The 21,791-nt window shown below is 41.8% G+C and overlaps 1 protein-coding gene across 14 annotated transcripts in view; it reads left to right on the forward strand.

Moving 5' to 3' along the window:
- The window catches only part of CDK17 (cyclin dependent kinase 17), a 170,706-nt gene that overhangs the window by 45,664 nt on the left and 103,251 nt on the right, over window positions 1-21,791 (forward strand). For 12 of the 14 annotated variants that reach the window (XM_075600566.1, XM_075600567.1, XM_075600556.1 and 9 more), the window contains one exon: window positions 15,154-15,208. The exons of the other annotated variants lie outside the window; for them this stretch is intronic. The gene's annotated coding sequence lies outside the window, so the exon portion shown is untranslated. The remainder of the gene's footprint in view (window positions 1-15,153; window positions 15,209-21,791) is intronic. 14 annotated transcript variants of the gene reach the window in all.

Here is a 21,791-nt window from a genome sequence, read left to right on the forward strand (position 1 = left end):
TGAGGACTGGAGTTGGCCACTCCTGCTCTAGATGTATCGTCTGAGATTGTACCCATGTCTCAAATATATGGCGAATAAAATTGTTCATTTTATGGAGGTAAGTGGGCTCTTATTGTATTTTTCTAAAATGAACTACTTGCATTTCTAAGCATTACGATGACCAATTATTAAATATTTTAATAGCCTAGCAAAGGACATTTTAAGTACATTTTTTCACTTGAACATCTCTCTAGTTTGTACCCGTACATATTTAATGTTCCTGAGCCATTAATTACCTTTTTGTATAGATATACATTTATTTCCATTCAGAGCATGAAGGTTAAATTGCAGGTCCAGCAGAAAGTACAATAAGAAACAAACACCTATAGAAATCTGGAATGCAAAGGAATCCACCTACAGGCCCTGCACACTAAAACTTCATGCTGGTGAGTCAGGCTCCGTAGGAGACAATTCTGACATGTTGGTGACTCACTGGTTCTATAAAGTGTATGTGTATAAATACATTTTCACAAACATTTGAGTGAGAAACATGAAGTCTTAAGTTTGCAGTTCAGATTAATGTAACAGAAAATAATTTAAGAATCAGGATCCGTGAAAGGAATTGGCATTTTGCTACCCTTTTTTTGGTGTTGATTACTGTTTGGCAATGTCTATTCACCACGGGTTTAGGGGGGTAGGGGGTAGCTTTCACATATTTATTTGATTTACTGCCAGTCTGACCATTAGTTGATGGTTAACTGACAGTACGTGTTAAAACGACAGATCATAAATGCAAACCATACCAAAATGTAGATACAGTATGTTGCAACCAAAAAAAAAAAAAAAAGTTAAAAATGTGGTTTGAGATTCGGATGCAGCCATTTTTTTTTTATTTGAAGTCATTTGTACAACTGCCCGTATCCTAGAGATGTGTAACACATCCCCTGGGGAGAACGTGTAGTTTGTACTTGCCTATTCTGTAGGATCTCCCAGTACAGTACCACCCCAGTTTAACCAGTGTGGAGTCTACTGGTTTCAAAAGTAATCTCTCTGAAATACTACCAATTAAGTAAATACTGTATGACGTTATAGCCACTGAATTCTAGCAATGTTGAATCGTGACTATGTATTTCTTTGTTAGCTGGCAACTGGTATTGACGTCACATGGATCAACCCCCCCCCCCCCCCCAACTTCTGAAACTGGGAGTCCCTAAGGTCAATATTGTCCTTTTTAAAAACCTATATACAGTATATGGCTTCTCTTACAGTAACTTTGCTGTTTGTCTATCAGGATCACAATAGCAGTGAAAGATGAACCTGTGATGGAGCCTGGTGTCCCCCCTTACTTTCATTATTAGAATACATCTTTTTGATTTTTGTAATATTAAGAATGAATGTTCTCTACTAAAATGGATCCAGCGGATTAATCGCCTATTTCATGTTTCTTAACAGAAGTGAAAACTGTTGGTACCAGGCAGTTTGGGATGCACTTCTATGTGCCCCCCTGCTGTGAAGAGGTCACTAGAGCACTTTTATGCTTTTACAGCACTAAATGCTTTTAGCACTAAATTATTGCACTTTGATATCTGAATGTGAGATGTCTACATGTATTTCTTGATATATGTATTATTATTTTTTTAATTTTAATTTGAACAGTTTTATATGTAATGGTATTACTTTGTTTTGCGTATTTGGATATCCCCTAGGGGTGCAGAGTGTGTGCTTGTGATAAGTATATTTCTTAATTTTACTGAGTTTCTATGGATTTCAACCTTCCTTTAGGTGGCTTCCATGTGTTGATCTCAGGTGCATCCCAAGTACTCATAAATGTCACTTTCTTGCTTCAAGGGAAATCTTGAGGTAGGCCGAACGCATACAAAAGGCAGATCTTCTGTTCTCTTCTTACTGTGCATAGCACACAGTTCCCCATAATCTTGGAATTTGCCGGAGAGCATTAGGAATGGTGGGGCTGTCAGCATCTGTATTGGCCGGAGCCAATAATGTAGTGGGTTTATATTGTCTTTATCATTTACTTGTTCAGTTCTGGAAGATTGGTCACAGGGGAAACTAACCTGAAAATGAGCAAAAATCAAATGTGATCTCAAACCATACAGGTATTTCAATATCAAGAAGCCAGTGAGTGCCGAGTCGCAGGGCTTGGTAAGCGCAATAGCGGCACACTGCAGAAGCACAGGGACCACCTTCTTCTGCCTTGAATTCTGGTGCAACGTTCTCAAGCAGGAAGCTTTAACGCCACGTCAACCAGGTGGTTTAATCATCACACAAAAAGAAAAATAATAGCAAATGAGGCAAGAATTGTAACCCCTCTTGGCATAAAGTATTCATTAATATAACTGCTCTGCATATCACTTTCTTGCAATATTGTGTGATGGTAATGTCAAAAGGGTAGAGACTGCTTTTTGCATACATTTTTTTTAAAACAAATTCTTATGGAAAAAAAATGGAGACCCCCTGCTCAGTGTTAAATAAATAACATCGCTCGAAGAGATCCCTCCCATAGTAAGAGCTAAGGATAACCAAAAAATACCTTGTGTTCTTCATGCTTAAAATACTTTGAAAACATTTTTCGTAAATATGTGTGAAAATAAATAACAATGAATATCTCATCTAGAGGCAAGAGTGCATGTCACCACCGCCACCATTGGCAACAGGAAAAGAAAAACCTAGCGAGTCTGGGCAAGGCTGAGCAGTGATGTGTGGCGTGTGCTAGGCCCCTGTTATCTTCATTTAAGATCATTTGTTGGTATAGCTCACTGCTTGTAGACATGGCAGAATAAGTAGGATTCACTTGCACGGACAAGTACACAGGGAGTGTTATTGTGTTGGCTAGAATAACATGCAATCTGTAAAGTGCAAACGAACATCTGGATGGGAAAGGGTACCTTGAATTAGCTGCTGATTTGTGTACCAGTTTTTTTTCTTTTGGCATGTATCATACTCCGAAGCTTCACTTAACAAAATATACTATGTAATGAAACAAGGTCTTGTGTGGCTTAAATTGGGTCATTGTTTTGGATTTTCCTGTCCTTGCAACTCAAATTGTGTTTGTTTAATTCCAGCTTGATTTTAAAGCCGTTGTTTGAAGCCCGGACTTTAGTTACGGGAGACACATTGTATGAAACGGTCAGAAAACCTTTCACATCTAAACCTTTTTAGAACCAATCCTCATTCTGAAACTGCCCTCCCTAATGTTGCCATCCTACAGGTGTTTCATTGTCATGTTGGCTACAATTTGTGGACATTCTTCTGCTGTTGGTGAAAACTCGACTTTTTATTTTATGCGCCACCAAAATGAGTGCCAATGTCTAGATGAAATGTGTGAGGAACAAGTTGACCTGTTCCAGCGCTGGAACTCAACTGACCCCTTAGTTCAGCTCCCTGGAGCCAGGTTGCGAAAGATTCAATGTGATCATTCTTCCTGTAATTATAGAGGTACATAAGAATTTTAACCCAGGTGAGTGTTAGGACCTGCTACGGTCATGCCTTGAAAGTGGCAGCAGGCTTAAGATGCTTTTGGCCATAGGGTTAAACTAAATTACCCCTTTTTCAAGAGAATATATAGGTATTGCACTGTGTATTTTTGTCATATTGGAAGTAGCTTTGGGCATCTGTCTGTTTTTTGTTGTATACATTTAGCCACTCCCACTAGCACTCCTTTTGACGTGTGTGTGTGTGTGTGTTAGGGGTTTCTCAGAGCTAGTTGGGTATCGGTGTGTTTATTCCCTGGAGGAAGTGAGCTGAATGATTGTGCCAATAGCTTTTCATAGAAAAGGGTGTACAACTGAAAAATGGTGAGTAACAAAGTGACATACCCTACAACATACAGCATGTGACATTGTTGTATGTTGTATTGAAAGTGAGCACATTAATGTCTTGGGAAAGTCCTTCTAAAGAGGCAATCCAAGCAGCTTACAATAGAGATAGAGATCCATCTATCAATCTATCTATATCATTTGATTACCTTTATTGAAAATGAATTAAGCTGCTGATCTATTAGTTCTCCCGTGATCGATCAGCAAAATCCTGTTTCCCAGGGTTCACTAAATGGTTGCCTTTTAGTTTCAAATCCATCCGTCAGTGTAGCTCAGCAGCTACAATGTGTATTCTTATATTACTACGGTAACATTTTCTACTGGTTACAGCTCAAATTGCTGAGAATATTGGCAACAAATTATCACATACAGTAAGTGTTACAAAGATCTTGCACTGTTGCGGAGGTGGCAAATACCTGTTATAGAAATCAAAAGATGCTCAGTATATAAAAACTCAATGAAAATGGCATTGAGTTGAATTTTAAAATAAAGGGTAGTGAGTGTTATCTAATACTACAGAACTTTTTATTAAAAAAAACACACATGTAGGAAATTGCTTTCTGGCCCCATACTTGCCATAGCATGCCGTGCTTCCACTGCAGCTGAGGATTGTGGGTAATGACGCAGAATACACCGCATCGACAGCAGTGTAAAGCTTCGGCTCCAGTGGAACGCGCTAGCTTCCACGCTCGACGCAGCGCACGCTCGCCTGCAGAAGGAGATATTTCCTGTCCTGCAGGCAGAGACGACAGTTGGGCGTGGCCATGATGTCACGGAGCTGGTACGTCCTCATTGGGCGAACCGCTCACGTGACCTGGCCGTCGCACGGGATATACAAACATTTTGTTGCGCAAAGCGCCGGTCTCCCCATAGCGCACGCGCACTATGCACAAATGCGTTGTCGTCCTAGTGTTTGTTTCTGTACAAGCTACATAGCTCTCACAGTCTCCTGCACTATGGGCGTAGCTTAAAACAGCTAGATTAAGCTTTAAGGGATCCATGTTCACGTTGATCAAAACAGTGTCTTACTGCAAGTGCTTATTTGCATGGCTTTAGGTTAGGCAGGTGTAAAGGACTTGTGAAGGTGTTAAGAAGTGGTTTTTATAAAAAAAATAAACCTTAAAAGTAGCACAGCATGATATCAAATGTCCAGACGACTTTTGTACAAAACTAAGGCAGGTGTGTGCAAACTGGGGTGGGGGAGGGGGGTGGTGATATTTTTCTGGGGGGGGGGCCTGGGCGGTTGCAGAGGCCCCGTGCTCTTCCCCAAGGCATTCAAACTAAATGCCAGGGGATCGTGTGAGGCCTCTGGAACCTAAACTTACCTAGCTTCAGACTCATCTGGAAGCGTCATCATGGCAATGTGGCGTCACATGACCCTGCACATCATTTAATGCCAAATAGAGCGGAGGGGGGAGGGGGGTTGTGAGCACCGGAGGACAAGAGGCAGGGGAGCGCAGGGGCAAAACTTTGCGCACCCGTGCTCTAAGGAGAAATGGTTTCACACTAGGATTTGGATAGCAGAATTTTTGTCTGCTAGTCGGAGTTTGTTGATAAGGAAAACTAGTTTGACAGTCTAAAAACAACCAGTAAACTGAAACAATATAGCTTATTTGGATGCTCAAGCTAGATGCTGAGGGGGGACTGCTCTTCATAGTAACTTTGGAGTCATTTAGGGAAATTAATTGTGTGAATTGTCTGCAGTTTTTCTTCTGCCTTTGTGCCCCAATGTTTTGGGGTTTTTTTTGTTTAATTTTCTTTGTCTTGTCTGACTTGTGTCCTTGGTTCTTTCCCGATTGCCACATTCCAAGTACTATAGGTTCACATATGGGAGACTTAATGAAGTGTTGAATTTTCAGCCATGGTGTCATCTCATGGAACATGTCATGAAACCAGCTGTTTTTATGCTTTTGATGTTGTCCAAAATGTGTTGGGCAGACTTGGCTTTAAAAAAAAAAAAACATTTTCCTTCTGGATATTTTCCTTGTAATAAATTACGAGACTTGTATCTTATGTTATTCTATTAAGGTGATCAATGCCAAACTTTCAGAACCCATAAATCTCATTAAATATTTGCTTTGGCAGACTTCTTCTTGGGTTTAAACTTGAAAGGTCATAACCGTCCAGTTTGCATAATTGTCCTGAATTTGTTTTTATAGTTGGTTTAATGAGCCCATTTTTCGACGTCCTATGTTTCTGTTTTCTACGTGCTTTCAGAACAGAACTAGATCACCATGTAGGCCTCATACAGGTAAAACATAAACCTTTGTACGTTATTTTTATATTGTGCTAATCCTGTATGCAATTTTTGCATTATTTTCCCCATGGTTGCCAGTGATGCCCGTAACGCATTGCTCTGCAAGGGACTCGCATGAAGACAACGTTACGTACAGTGCAATGGTATTATGTGAGCGCGCCAGGGATTAAAATGTTTGTCACAATGCAAATAGTTTTTCAGCTATACTTTATGTGCAGGGGACACTAAACTGGATCCCTAACTTTGCAGTAATTTCTGCAACGTAGTTGACATTAATGCACACAACAGTGACATCCATGCCTCCACGTGGTAACTCGCACTGATGGGACCAATTCTAATGTTGAATATTGATACTGTCCTTCATAGATAGAAATGTTGTTATATTCCAACCATCCGTGTTTCGATTTCCTAGTTACACATTTCCCAGAGACTGTTTGTCATTAGTTCTAGTGGGGGGGAACGTACCTCACTGTCCCTGTGCCGCTTCAACAGGCAATCCAAGTCCGCACATTCTCTTTTTATATAGGTTTGGAGCAGGCAGTCTCTGGAGCTGAACCCCGTCAATGGCTCCATGGACCCCCTGCTTCTGGACGTACTTGCCTGCGAATTAGGCATGTATTATACTAAGCGCATGCGTGCGCACAGCAATGAAAAATATCCGTCTTCCTACAACAGTATATCCACTACCAACGCACGGCAGACGGCATTGGCGCTGCAGCTTGGTGGAAATACACAGAAATTTTGTATTTTCAAGCGGCTGCCGTGCCACATGACACTGTGAACCAATCATGGTGAGGCCTACATTTGTGACGTCATGGCCACGCTTTCTAGCCACGCACGTGTCATCGTTTGTCCTACAGGCACAAAACACGGGCGCCTGTGCTTAGTATAATACATGCCTTAGGCTGCGGCCAGGGAGTGAGCGCGGAGAGGTCACGCACTCTGCTAGGCCGGGAGATTTGTGGACAGCTAAGTGCGCGAGAGGGCGTGTCGGGGCGCAGCCATAAAGTCACGGAGCTAGTTCGCCCTCATTGGGCGTACTGCTCACGTGACGCGTCAGCGAGCGAAAAATTCAAATTTGCTTGTTTCGGCATGCAGCTAAGCGCTTTGCAGGGGCTCGCTCATGCTGGCCACAATGTGTTAAATTGCGGTGAGCGCCCGCTCAGCGGTTCCTTGGACGAGGCCTTGGGTGCCATAGCAGCGCTCCCTCGGCTGCAAGAGTTCACAATATGTCCACTATTGAAATAATTTGCGTCCTGCAGGGCAATAGGAAGCGGTGACTTTATCAGTGCGGCTTCCTATTGACCCATGTGACACAGGAGCTTTAAACATTAAAGCCCTGCTTGCTCAGCTGGAGTGGTTACCAGAACCTACTGTAGGGGAAATTATCTCCTGAAGCAGGGGCCCCCCAGAACTGAAATGAATGGAGGTAAGCTCTGTAGACTCCCCCCCCCCCCCCCCTGCTTCAATTCTATATAAAACATTTTTTTAAACTTTGCAAACAAATTTGCAGGCTTGGATTGCTCCTTTAACGCTCACTCGTAAAAATTCTGTCTGGCTCTAATAATAACAATGACAATTTTATATTTCTATGGTAGCCATTTCTAATGGGATAGCTCATCCTCCGTGTGTAGGACAAGCAATTCTTCTGACCACTTTGCGAGGGGGCGTGTTATTCTCCGTGGGCCCGTTATTGTCCTACCTCGGCTAAAGACGTCAAGCAGGTTCACTGCCAGTTTGGATTTTTTTTCATGGATATTTTTTCTGAGGTCTGTGTTGATGTCACTCTAAATGGAGCTTCTCTTTAGAACGGGCGCCTTCATTCTGCCGTGGAAACAGTTGCCAGCCGCATATTGCCCTGTTTCAGCGCTGCTAAGCATCTTCCCCATGAGTCCGTGAGAGCCGCTTCCCTGTCGAGTGGAGGTGCAGGGACGTCACAAGGCAGTGCTTTCGCAGATGACGTCTTGAGAGCGCGGTTTTGTCACGAAAAAGGTTAGTTTAAACTGCAGGTGCACTTCTGGGGGTTCCCCACCAGGTAGGAAGCTGGTTATGTATGCCAGCTATTTTAAACAAGCACGTGTTCCTGCTTATTTGTTCCCTTATTGATAGAAAGCTAGCAGCATGTCTGTTCCTTCTACAGTTTGAGGGGACCAGAACAGAGCAGGCTGAGCCGGAGGCTCAAGTTGTCTAGTCTAGAAACTCTGTTTCTAAGGTTATATATTGTGCAGCGTTCGGTACCAAACTTTGTCATACCTGAAAAGATTTTGCACAGATTGCGATATGATAATGTCTGAGGCTGAAAATTCCGATAACCACTTTGATTTACTGGATGAAAACTTAACTCCTGCAGTTTGTTGATAAAGCATAGTCCACGGGGTCTTTGAAAAGGCCCAGGTCACAGACTTTCTTGGATTTGCAGCCTGACCGTTTTATTGAGTGTTCAGAACAGGCAAGTGTCTTAGAGCATGAGGATTCCTCGTCCAAGGAGGAAAAGACCCAAGCAGGCATGGATTCCTTTAGATGGACATTATAGACGCGCTCATTAAGAGTGTGAGATGATGAATATTTGAGGACACCAGAGACTAGCTGGGGATCCTGGACCACGTTGTGTTTTTGGTTTTTCTTTTTGCGCTAAAAAAAAAATCTGCTAGAACTTTTCTTATTCACAATTCTATTAAGGACGTCATGAAGACTGCATGGTCATCAGTGGATAAAAGACAGCAGTGACGAACATTCATGAAGAGGTACCTCTTCAGTAAAGAGGACTGTAGTACCTGGGTAAAACCACCAAAGGTAGACGCAGATGTCACAAAGATGGTAATAAATACGACCCCCACCTAGAGGATCGATCTTCCTTTAAATATCCTATGGATTTTACGCAAAAAAATACGCCGCTATCGGATTGACGTTGAAACGAGCAACGGCAATAGCCTATATCCTGAAGAAAAGTCAGAATTTGGATATCCAATCTGGAAGATAGGATTGAAGCAGGAAGACAGAAACTCTTAAAAGGGTTTTCAAATCTTAAGAGATTCAATGGACTTTTTGTATGACGCTTACATGAAAATCATCAGGTTAGCAGCTAGATCTGCAGCATATACTATAGCTGTGGGAAGACCGCTTCGGCTTAAAACATGGGCGGTGTACACTTTGTCCAAGAATAGACAAGCATCTTCATAAACATAAAGACACTAATTTCTTCAGAGAACCACTGGTGAATATTGTTTTCAAGATGGCTGAGGGAAGAAATCTATTTTTACCACAGCAGACAAGATTACAGCTTTCATCATTCGTCAAGCCTCCAAGACTAGGTTTCCAGGTTGCAAGAATTTGGGATTCTCGTCGAGCAAACCTGGGGCCTAGACCACTCATGTCAACCAGCTTTGCGGGTGACCATCAAGGAGCAAGACCCCTGAAAGGGTCTAGGCCAGTCTAGGAAACGCCGGTTGGGGGCAGACGAGCTGGATTTTGTGAACACTGAGTCCAAACAACAACCAACTCCTATATTGAACCGATTTTATGGCCATGGGGGGTATTCCTTTGAGTTCCTGGAAATGCTAGGAGATCGCATCTAGGAATTGGGTCTCTCAAACGATCCAGAGAAGAACCCGGCCTTAAAACAGACGCTTCACGATCTGTTATCCAATATGGCAATTCAACCAGTTCTGCCTTATCATAGAGGCAATGGTGTTTATTCAATCCTGTTTCTAGTACAGAGAGAATCAGGAGAATTCTGAATCTAAAAGAGGTCAGTGCTTTACAAAGCATCCGGTACTTCAGGATGGAATCCTTAAGAGCAGTCATAACAGTGATGGAAAGCGGAGCATTTCTAGCTTCTATAGAGTTTGCATCGATCTCCATATTTCAATAAAAGTGTTGCATTCCTGAGATTGTCTAAACAGCCTTCAGTACAAGTTTACAGCAGTTTCCTTTGGACTGGCAACAGCACCCAAAACCTTTACAAAGGTCATGGCAATAACTGCAGCATTTTTGATGGAAAAAGGAGTTTTTGTAGTCCCATACTTGGACGACTGGCTCCGTCAGAACAAGTTGCCACGATTCATGTTTGCATATTACTCGATTTCTTGGTATATCACGAGTGGATCATCAATCGAAAGAAAAGCAAGCTTGCACCAGGTCAGATCCTTCAATTTTTAGGACAGGAAAAATCTATTGTCGCTCCCGACATCCAAGGTTCATGAGATTGCAAAAGAGGTACAGTTGTTCAGAAGCCTCCTAAGACAATCAAGGGCAATTCATGCACATAAAACGATTTTAAATTCGGTCACAGACAGTGCTATGGTCCACTTTTCACCTGAGACTGCTTAAAAGAAATGTTCTCAGTTGTGGGGGACACCTAAATCCAACTCAAATTCAGACTACCGTTGTTACGAAGCCCAAAACTCAGCCTACAATTGCTGACCTTTGTTAGCAACTTGCGCAAGGGCAAGTCTTTGATACCTCTGGTTTTGACCGTATTGAATACAGACACATGCCTCTCAGGTTGGAGAGCAGTTTGTAAAGATCAGGTGAAACAAGGACTATGGTCACATCAAAGCGGTTGGCCAATCAATATATTGGAAGTTCAACCAATATTTTGTTCCTTTCAAGGTCTTCAGGCCTCAATGAGGGTTTTCCCCGTTAAGAATCCTAAACGACATTACTGCAGTAGCGTATATCAACTGACAAGGAGTCCGAGATTTCTTTCAGAATCCTGCATTGGCAGAGAGAGATTCCATGTATCTCCACAGCCTTCATTTCAGAAGTCAAAAATTACGAACCTGATTTTCTCAGTAGGCATTCAGTTCACCCATGACAATGGGAACTGGACCAGAAATGTTTCGAACTGTTAGTCCGGCAATGGGGTCAACCAAAGGTCGACCTCATGGCATCAGCTGCCGACAAAATATAGGTGTTTCCATTCCCTCTGCTTCCTGCTTCAATGCATAATGAACAAATCAAGAGACTGGGCCCAAGTCGTCCTATTGGCCCAGAAAGGCAAGTTTTGTGGACTTGGAAGAACCCACAGCTCCTGTACTGACAAGTTCTCTGACGGTCCCCTTGTTATTGACTCAGGGTCTACGTTGGGTCCCTAATCTTCAATTGCTCAAATTGGCAGTGTTGAACTTGAATGGATGTCATTAAGGGCACAGGGTTTCTCCAATTAAGTTGTATCTACACTTTTGTATTCCAGAAAGCTAGTGACTTGTAGAATCTTATCGCCTATGGAGGACATTTCTAAATGTGTCAGTTATGAAAGGTGGACTCCGTGATGCTGAAAGTCCCTAATATACTGGACTTCCTAAAGCAAGGATTCCAAAAAGTTTAAAACCAGTATCTCTTCGTGTCAAAGTATGTGCATTCTATGATAAACTGATTGCCTTAACTCCTATGGCCTCTAGATTTTTAAAGCAATGTGTAGGATTAAGCCTACTTTTAGGATCCCCCGTTCCTTTATGGAATCTGAACCTGGTGCTCCAGCAACTCGCTTCTTCCTTGTTTGAACCAATTCACGAGCTTCCTATGAGAATACTCCACAATTAATATTCATTTTTTTTTATTTTTTTTTTTAAACCCCAATTACTACAGTGCGTAGTAGGGTTGGAGAGCTCCAGGCTTTATCATGTCGCAAATCATTTTTTTTTCAGATACCCTAGGATACAGTAGTGTTAAGGTCTATCCCAGTTTCAAACCGAAGTAGTATCCGACTTTAATATCAATCAGGATATTAGTCTCCCCATTTTAGTCCAAACCCTGACATAGCGACAGTAGCACAATGTGGATGTAGTTAGGACTCTAACATGTGCAAAGCGCTGATTGTATTCGGTAAACCTCTGTTATTTATCCTTTTATGATGGACCCAGAAAGAATCAGGAGCTTTCGTAGCTGCCATTTCTAGATGGGTTAAGGCTTCTGTATTTGAGGCAAATAGAATAGCGGGAGAGAATCCTCCTGTAGGACTAAAGGCCCACTCCGCTACGGCCCCTGTGCCTGCGCTTCACACGCACCTGTGAGGCTGGCGGCGCGTGCTGCCGAATTCCCCGGTGTGCACGGAAAAAGATGGGGGCGCGGCCGTGACGTCACCCGGCAGGTTCGCCCTCTTTAGCTGAACCGCCGGAGGGCGTGGCCTAACGCTCTGTCCCTACTTCAACGCACAATTTTATTGTCTGAAAAATGCACCTGGCAGCGGGCCTGGCTCCATTTGAGGGGCGGCTCTCGTCCCTGCAGCACCCGCCATAGCGAGCGCTGCAGTAGCCAGTGGGGACCAAGCCTAAGCTTGTCGCAACTTTATGGGCAGAAAAGCTGAGGCCTCTGCCCAGGAAATGTATAAAGCTGCAACCTGGTCTTTACACACGTTTGCTAAGCATTACCATCTGGGTGTTTGCTCATCAGTGGATGTGAAATTTGGAACAACTTCTTGAAGCACCACTATAACTGTAAAACGGTATTCCCTCCCAACAGTCTAGGGATTGCTTTGGTACATCCCATTAGTATTTGGCTGCCATAGAGTTGGTAGAAACAAAGAGGAAATTTACCTTCCGATATTTGTTTCTTAAGATCCTCTGTGCCTGCGTTCTTCCCTCCCTTGAGTTCTTATATTGGGCATATTAATCTTTTTTGCTTCGTTTTTAAGAGCTCTGACAGAAATTAACTGACCTAAGGTGGATAATGCCCCCTCATAGTGCTTGTCCTATCCGCTGTTAGTTGGAGGCGCTATCCCATTAGTAATGGCTGCCATAGAGTATGAGAAGAAGCAGAATTATTAGAAGGTACATTTCCAATTTTTTTGACCACCCCTTGCAGCAAAAACACTTTTTCACATGGGAGAGAGCCATTTTTAACGTACATACTGATAAGAGCACAGCTGGAGAAAGAAAGAAGGCTGAAGTTGGGGTAAGCCTATAGTTGAGCAGGTCCAGATGTCCGTGAATGAGATATAAATGTTTTGTCTGTTTGTATTGCTATCAGAATTGCTGAAAAGAAATGCCTTCTCAGCTCATACCTGAGAATGCCTATAAAGACGTATATGATGCAGATTGCTTTCTAGTGTCTCTGAATAATTGGAACAAGAACCAATCCATGGCATTATTGACGGAGGTGGAAAACCCCATCTTCATGGGGCTGTTTTTTGAGGACAACACTGTTAACTGTTGGAGCGTGTGTTAAGGGTTTAGGTTCACATCTTACTACGTTCAAAGATGAATCACTTAAAGGTGATTTACTGAGAAAACAGAAAAAGAACACTCTCAAACAGTTTGATAAGCCACGGACCATGTGAGTGCTTCTTTCATCTTAAAACCATCAATTGCATTAAATGTGACCAGTTGCCTATAATCCCCCTGCTGTGCCATGTATTACTGCTGTGCCACCAACAGTCTCCTACAAGGAGTAACCGGAACATGAAGCTGGCTAACTGAAGACACAAGTGCTCACTTTGAAAGAGATTAGCGTCTCCCCCAGAAGAGTACGGGATAATATTGGCGTCTGTTTTGTGCTGCAACTTTGCTGCTGGGAGACACTGATCAGAAAAAAAGCATTGTGGCTGATGGTGAGGCCAACTGCTGTAATACTAAAAAAAAATAATAATTAGGTTTTACATATAGACATTGTGCCATCTGTGCTCAAATCTCTGCACATTCATTTGTGTTGGAAAAAGTAAGCCGCGGCTTAATTTTATTTGCAAGTGAGGTGTGTTTAACAAAAAAATGTATTTCCTGTCTCGATACCTGCCTGATTCTGGATATTGGTTACAAGACATGAAAAGATAAATACAAATCCTTCACCTGTTTGTCTACTATTTCAAGTGACCCTGTGATTGTGAATGGCTCTGCGATCAGGGATGCGAGTTCAGCACCTTCATTGTTTTTTTGTGGCTGTTTTTGTTTTGTTTGCTTTAAAGTGGGCATTAGGCAGTGTGTTTATTTATTTTAACTTGTGACACATGTAACTGCCAGATTCTTTGTCTGTAAACTATGGACGAAGAGAATCGAAGGAAATTAGGGCACCGCTCCTGCTCCTACACTATCCTTTATTCCAGATTTGTATTACATCTGCAAGGTTGAGTCATTTCCCAGGTGGGTTAGGAGTGGGAGAGAAATACCAGCTGAGCTGATGCTCCATCCTCCTCGCTTTTTACATTGTAGCCATTGTGCGGGGGCTTGAAATGTGCTTTATTTCAGTTAATGCACATCCAGCAAGCAGCCTCTTGCTGTGTTATTCGTGTGCTAGAGCTTTCTTTTGCATCAGTGGCTGTGATTTAGACTTTGTCCTCTCTTCCATTCTGCACCTTCCGCTCCACCCCCCCCCCTTTCCCCCCTCTCTTCTTTTTTGTTTCCCCTCCCCTCTCTAGGCCTGGTAACCTTTTTGTAATTGTACCTTCATGTCATTTTTGTGTGGATTTATTTAATGTGTTTATGTATGTTTCCCTTGGTTCTAAACACATTGTGCTGGGCTGTGAAGTCTGTTGACTCCTTGTATAGCTGAGCTGTAGACGCGGAACACAGTCTTCCCATCACTTCCTATTCGTGATTTCGGAGAGATAAACGCATCGCCTTTTGAAGCAAACAGTGCTAGGTGTAAAAGATGAAGAAGTCCCAGTACTTTTCCATGTTGGCAAAATAGTGCAAAATGTATTTGCAGAGATTCTCTAATGGTCTTGTGATTGGGATGTTATTGCTGAACGCTACATATGCTGCAGTAGTTACAGCACAAGCCTCTAACAAAAGCACTCTGTACAACCTACAATTTCGGATGTGGTGCTTGTTGGATTTTTGGGCCTAATTTTGTAGCGTCTATAATTTGTATCTACATTTACCACTTGGTTCCAAATTAAAGCAAGAGATTCAGCCAGTGCTAATTTCTACATTGGGAGGGGAATTTGATGAACCTTCATTATTATTTTTTTTAAGCGCTTTCATGCACATTTATAGAGTTAATGTGCTTTGTCAGTGAAGGGGTTAATAAGGTCCCAAACATGTGAGGTTGGGATAGAATGAATGACCGTTTTCAAATTGCATTAAACCAGATTATTGCACGTTTTTGAGGTTTTTATTTACACATGATTTTTTTCTCTCCCTTTTACAGTGCTTTACAGAGGCATTCTTGCAGCTACTAGTGAGCCCTGAGAAGACCCCTTGAGGTTGGTAAATATGATTGACTTTTTTGTTACACAGCGATGTCCTTTGTATCGACACTGTGGATCGTACATGCTGTGCATATGCAGGTCTCTGTATATTACAGCAGAACCGCATGTTTTATATGTGGAAAAAGCCCTCCCTACGGAAGCTGCAATCCAGTGTGGGACGGAAGGGACTGAAGGACGGTGGCATGTTATATAGGTTACATGTAGCTAATTGGCATAGTGAACAAGCTGAAGTATTGTCAATTCATTGGTTTAGTTTAACATTTCCCTGCTATACCCAAGGGTTTGAGGGTTTTTTCAATGCTTGACAAATTATTAAAATACCTTATTTAGTCATAATTGTTAGCTTTGCGCCTATGTTTACAAAGTAAGTATGGTGCCATCGTTCGTGAAGTGGCTGATCTGTTTGAATCCAGCTTTCCCGACACAAATAAGTATGACCGTTTTGGTGATTGAATATTTTTAAGGAAGCAAGATAAGATGAACTGCCTCTGGGAAATGGACATTGCATAATGTCACTGAATATCACAAAACGCATCCAGCATGTAGTTGGGACATGTTTGGTGAGATATGATTTGTTATCTTTGATCTGGGCGATAGTAATTGATTTATTTTATTTTGTTTAGTGCTTCTTGCCAGTGCTATTTAACCCAGGGGTGCCCAAACTGGGGGCGTGCCCCTAAGGGGGGTTGCTAGTTTTGTTTTGGGGGGGGGGGCCACGGGTAACTTACCTCCTTTATTCAGACTGCTTCGGGCGACGCATCATCACGTGACATGTCACATGACCTCACAGCATCATTTGACACTTAATACAAGGTAAAGGCAGGAAGGCGCAGGGCAAAAAGTTGCCCTGTTTTAAGGGCCTTCTGTTTGTGTGGTTTTTAAAAGAATGTAGTTATGGGCAATGAGATTTGCAGCATATTTTATGTACAATTAATGCTGCATAGTAATACTCCATACTATTTAATGGTGTGGCATGTTGATCTTCATTGAGGGTAATGGAAGCAAAACGTTAGTTGCTTCAGTTACAGGATTTCATGGTATTAATTGAAGTATTTTTTTTTCTGCCCTCCATTGTACTGTTGTATGGTATCCTGGTGACCTGGGCACGAATTTTGAATATTTACAGTGCTTTGCAACCACACTAATACTTGGTATCTTATATTTGATGCTAGGGTAACATCCTGTGGCACACAAGTGGCAAATATTTAGTTGGGTTATAAAGGAGCAATCCAAGCAATATTCTACATGCATGTTTTATTTTTTATTTAAATTAGTTCTGTAGTGTTCGATAATACTTACTGTACTACTTTTTAAAAACATCTTAATGCTAGTTTTAATATACTGATAATTCTTTGAGTTCTATAGCAGGTTTTAGTACACTTTTCAAGCAGTGCAAGATCTTTGTAACGCTTCCTTGTTTTGTGATAACTCATTGCCAATATTCCCATTAAGGTTTGAGCTGTAAAACTGTAATAGATAATGTTACCTTACTAATATAAGAAGCTGCTGAGTTACACTGACCGAAGGATTGATTTGAAACTGAAAGGCAGCCATTTAGTGAACCCTGGGAATCAGGATTTTGCTTTTCACAGGAGAACAAATCGATCAGCAGCGTAGGTAATGAGTTTTCAATAAAGATAATCAAAGGCTGAGAGGGAGTGGCTCAGTGAGTAAAGACACTGACTGGCACTGAGAGTTTGAAACAGGGGCGCCTGGTTTCATTCCCGGTGTCGGCTCCTTGTGACCTTGGGCAAGTCACTTTATCTCCCTGTGCCTCATGCACCAAAAACATAGATTGTAAGCTCCACAGGGCAGGGACCTGTGCCTGCAAAATGTCTCTGTAAAGCTCTACGTATAACTAGCAGCGCTATACAAAAACATGCTATTATTAAGGCCGCACAAAAAAAAGCTATTTAAGCTGCTTGAGTTGCCTCTTTAAAGGAGCAATTCATACACTTTTATTTTATTTTTAATTTTTTTACACCGGATTGAAGCAGACGGGCTCCGGAGCTGAAACCCATTCGTTTCATCTTTGTGGACCCCCTGCTTCCTGTGATAAGAGACCTCCAAAGGGGGTCACGTTATCTCTGCAAATTCTAAAGCTCCCGCGTCATGCAGGCCAATAGGAAGCGGAACCTGATAACGTCATGGCCACCTATTGGCCTGCAGGGCGCGGGAACTTGGAGACTCCGCCACTACTGTACGTGTAACCCTGCTGGCGCAGCGATTACCGGCACCCCCTGTGGAGGTAAGTATCTCGGGATGCAGGGGTTCCCTGGAGCTGAAATGTGATGTTCAGTTCCGGAGACTCTCTGCTGCTGCAAACCTATATTAACATTTTATTTTTAAAACGCCAGCTTGGATTGTCTCTTTAATGGATGCTGTAAGCCACATTGCTGTGGTAAACCATAATTACAGCATGTGATACAAAATCAGCTTGCATATTAAGCATAGTCAATGCAGATCTTAACCAAATGTTTGCTTTTCTTTTCATCGCAATGCTACGTCAGCCCAATGTACTGTCATTTCATTCTTTCAAGGGAAACGTATATTTCCTGGCATCTTTAAAAATGTACACGTTACTGTATATCCATAGACGGCGAGCCTATATTTTTTGCCTGGTGTCCTCCCCCCTATTTTCCGCTGCTACAATTATACACCAAAGCTTCAGCGTTGCTAACATGGTTTCATCGTGATTGTGGAATTTGTATGTATGGTGTCTGCCATCTTAAAATAAATTGCTGCATATCTTGAATGCAGTCGCGTTCAGCAACGTGTCCTGCAATAAAGTTAACGTTTTATGTAACGCAAATATTTTTAACCCCTTACGTGACAGGTGGCACTGTAGCATATTGTACACATGAAATTATAAGTACTACTATAATATTGTCTCCAAACAATCTCAAAATGTTACTTAACAAGCAACATCTAGTTAGCTTATTTTTCCTGGATCTCCCTCCCTAATGAGAGCAAAGATATCGGCCTCAAATTTCAGCGTCATTTTTTTTTTTTTGGTCAGCCATGTTGTTCTATCCCAGTCAATAAGGATTTTCAGAGAAATTCTAGCTAGTCAAGGTGTGTACAAGCCATGTCTATTGATATTGTCAAAACAATTGCAACAGCATTGTATTGAGCTTTTTGCATTACACAGATTGCAAAGCTTATGGTAAAGTGTACTGTCATAAAGACAGACCAAACACCGCCCCCCACAGGGTATGCGGCTGACGACGTAATGAGGTGCCAGACTATAAAGAGAGCTTTTAGCGTCTGTTTGCAGTATAATGAGGGGCTCTGCAGATGGCAGGAGGAATTCACATTTAGGCTTGACACGAGTCCCTGCGGCAGTCAGCATCTGGCTGAGGCTTTAGGAGACACGGGGGTACATAGGAGACAGTAAATAGCCTGAGCTGTAGCCGAGGAATGAAAGAGCCGGATTGCTGTGGGAAGTATTTTCCAAAGTGTTGCTTTCAAGGTAGAATTCATTGTAGGCGCAAATGGGAATTTAAACTTGGCGTACTAATACCCACGCATAGTCAGTGGGGAAACTACAATAGGCAGTGGCACCAGACAGAAGAGGACCATATAAAACTCCAGCAAAACCAAACCTCAATCTAGGGCCTAATCATTTACAGTGTTACATATGGCTCTATAGATGGTGCCATCCAGCGTACAAAGAAATGCGACACAGGTGCCCTTATGGCAAAGGCATAAGATTGACCGGGTTTAGCCTGCCACTAGTTCACCCAGTTTTTCATTGTTGGAAGCGTACTGGCAGGGGCAACATTACATTGATAAACTCCTGCCAACGGGCTGCACCATATATCGTACCGCATGTTTTGAGGCCTTCAGCTCTTTTGTTTTTTTGGGTACTAAATTCTAAATCCGGGTCACAGAATATGCACTACCTGGGTGGTTTTTTGGGGTCCAGTAATTCTCTACCCAAGAAAACGGAAGTTGGACCCGACCCAGACGGGTCCAACTTCCGGTGCCTCGCACCAACTAGGTAAACAGACAGGGGAGAGAGAGATTGGCCACAGAGTGAGGGCCCGGCCGGAATACGAAGGTGTGTCCCGGCCTCTGGGCTGGCCCAGCCAAGTCCCCGGACAGAGCCACAGGTATTTACACAGAGCCACGTGCAACTCGTAAACCCCTGCCCTTGCTGCAGGAAAAAAAGAATCGCCAACACTTCTGGGTATAGAACTAGACTGTTAAATATGCAGGCCAAATTTCCTAAGGATGAGATGGATACTTGAGGGAGGCCATAGAAAAATAACCTTGCAGATGAAGAAGGTAACATGGAAACAAATACAATCTCTTTAATTGGGCACTTAGATTTTGGATTTAGGATATACACGTGCGCGTATACAGGACTGTGAAATGTCTGATTCGCATATAGTAAGGAGGTCTCTTTTATTTATAATGTTTCGCTTTGGAATTCAATGTATTATGCATTGCTCGGCCTGCTTTTCATTTCTTGACATTTAAAGGTCGATGGGATCTAACTAATGTAGCAAAACACATGGTTCATTTTGTTAAGAAATGGAAGGAATTCCTTTGCGATAGCCTGCAAGAGTCTATAAAATAATTCCTGCCAAACACCTCTATGTCCATATATTATTTAAAATCCCTTTTTGGCAGCACAGTTCAGGAACCACATGATATTGGGCAAAACTCTACATTACTCTTTGTAACTCCTGGGAAAGGCCAGGGGTTTTGTTACGTCAAAAGGGTGGGTAAATAAAATGTATCCTCTTCCACGGCTGTGTTTATTACCAAGTTAAATAACCAATACAAACTCCTGTGTATGGTAGATGATATAGATTAATAGAATGGATTATCAGCTCTTGTGAACGAAATAGCAGAATGGGCTCCTACAGCCTGGCAGTTATACCAAAAAAAAAAAGCTGCATGTGTCTTTCAAAGGAGCTTTTCTCCTAAACACAGTAGTATTGCAATCCTCTGAGATTTCTACTCTATGGAATTCCTCTCCTTTTCCAGCCTTGCCCTCACTTTTCAAATGAAATGTTCTAGGGACTTTCAGGCATTGGAGAGGGTAGTGTGTTCTATTGCTCTGAACTGGTATTGGATCAATAATATATTTTTCTAACAATAGCGGGTAAACATTGTTCCTATTAACTCCACTAAATGTCGTTTTTGTTGTTGTTGCTATAAACATTGTGTGTGTGTGTGTGTGTGTGTGTGTGTATTCTTATTCATGTTAATATTTTGTGTTAGCAGAAGACTAAACTTGTATTTATTTGTTTGTGTTTGCTTGCTCTCAAGCTACATTTAGAGCTTTAAAAACAGGCCCATAGTAGTTGCCTCGAGTTGTTTTTTTTTTTTTTTTTTCCTGAGCCATAACAGGCAACCCAAATATACCTTTAATCCCTATATGCCAGGGGAACCTTAACATTCCATTTTAAAACTCACAAGCGAGTTCGATGCGCGCGCACACCTTCCATGGATGCAGTTGGGATGTTCGTATGGTTACCTATAGGGGGGTTAAGTTTTATTGCATAGCAATAACTTGATAGTGTTGGATTGAATTTATATCTATATATTCACACACCCACACCAGAAAAAACATCCATTTTTTATTTTTACTCGTATCTTGCAGAAAAATCACTTTCATTATTATTATTATTTTTTTTAACAATTGTCTGTCCCAGTAGATTCTTAAATGTAATAATGATTGGATCATCTAATAAATATTCTTTAGAATTGATGACTGCACGATACACTTGATGAGGGCATCGTTGCAAAATAGTGTTTAGCGAAGAAGATAAGCACGTCATAAAGTGCTTAAGACAGAGCAAGAATTCCGGTCCAAAACGCGTACATAAAATGTTTCCTGATAAAGGATGGTCGCTAGGAGGACTGATGAAACCGATTTGTAGAACAACGTAGCGTTCAGGAGGGGGAGCAACTGAATCAATGCGGTATCGATGATGCAATCACACACTGGTGTTCTCGTCTTTGAAAGCCGAAGGACTTTTTGAATAGACACTTAACTCCAACTATCATAATTTTAGGGTTTCAGATTAGATTACAACAGTTTTTAATACATTTACGAGCTACGAAGTAAAAACTCCATTTTCTCATTTAATGAACATAGACCCACCGCAGGGTATCTGGTACTTGTTGACCTAATACAGTGACATCAATTTAGTTAACATCGGTTCATTGTCTACATTGTGCTTCGTATATTGTGTTAATCATCATAACAGACCTACAATTGTGCACATTTTCATGGGGAATGAGTGAGAAATATAAGACGATAAACTTAAGGGGTCCCATTTATCGTGTATGTGTATATGTGTTTATGTATATATTTATATATCTATATCTCACCTACCACACAATAGGATTTGCAACTACAGTATATGTAAAAAGTACTCTACGGAAATATAAAGCCAGGAAAATGCTTTTGTCATAACACGGTCAACCAAATAACACCATTTGCTTGAATGTACATAATATCTCTAACATACACGGTCTATGGCAATCACTATTGTAAGCATTTTATCATTCATATCATGTTCTATTTATTGTTTTCTAAAAGTAAATACCTTTTTAT

Source organism: Ascaphus truei, chromosome 5, assembly GCF_040206685.1.
Source record: "Ascaphus truei isolate aAscTru1 chromosome 5, aAscTru1.hap1, whole genome shotgun sequence".
Classification (NCBI taxonomy): Eukaryota; Metazoa; Chordata; class Amphibia; order Anura; family Ascaphidae; genus Ascaphus; species Ascaphus truei.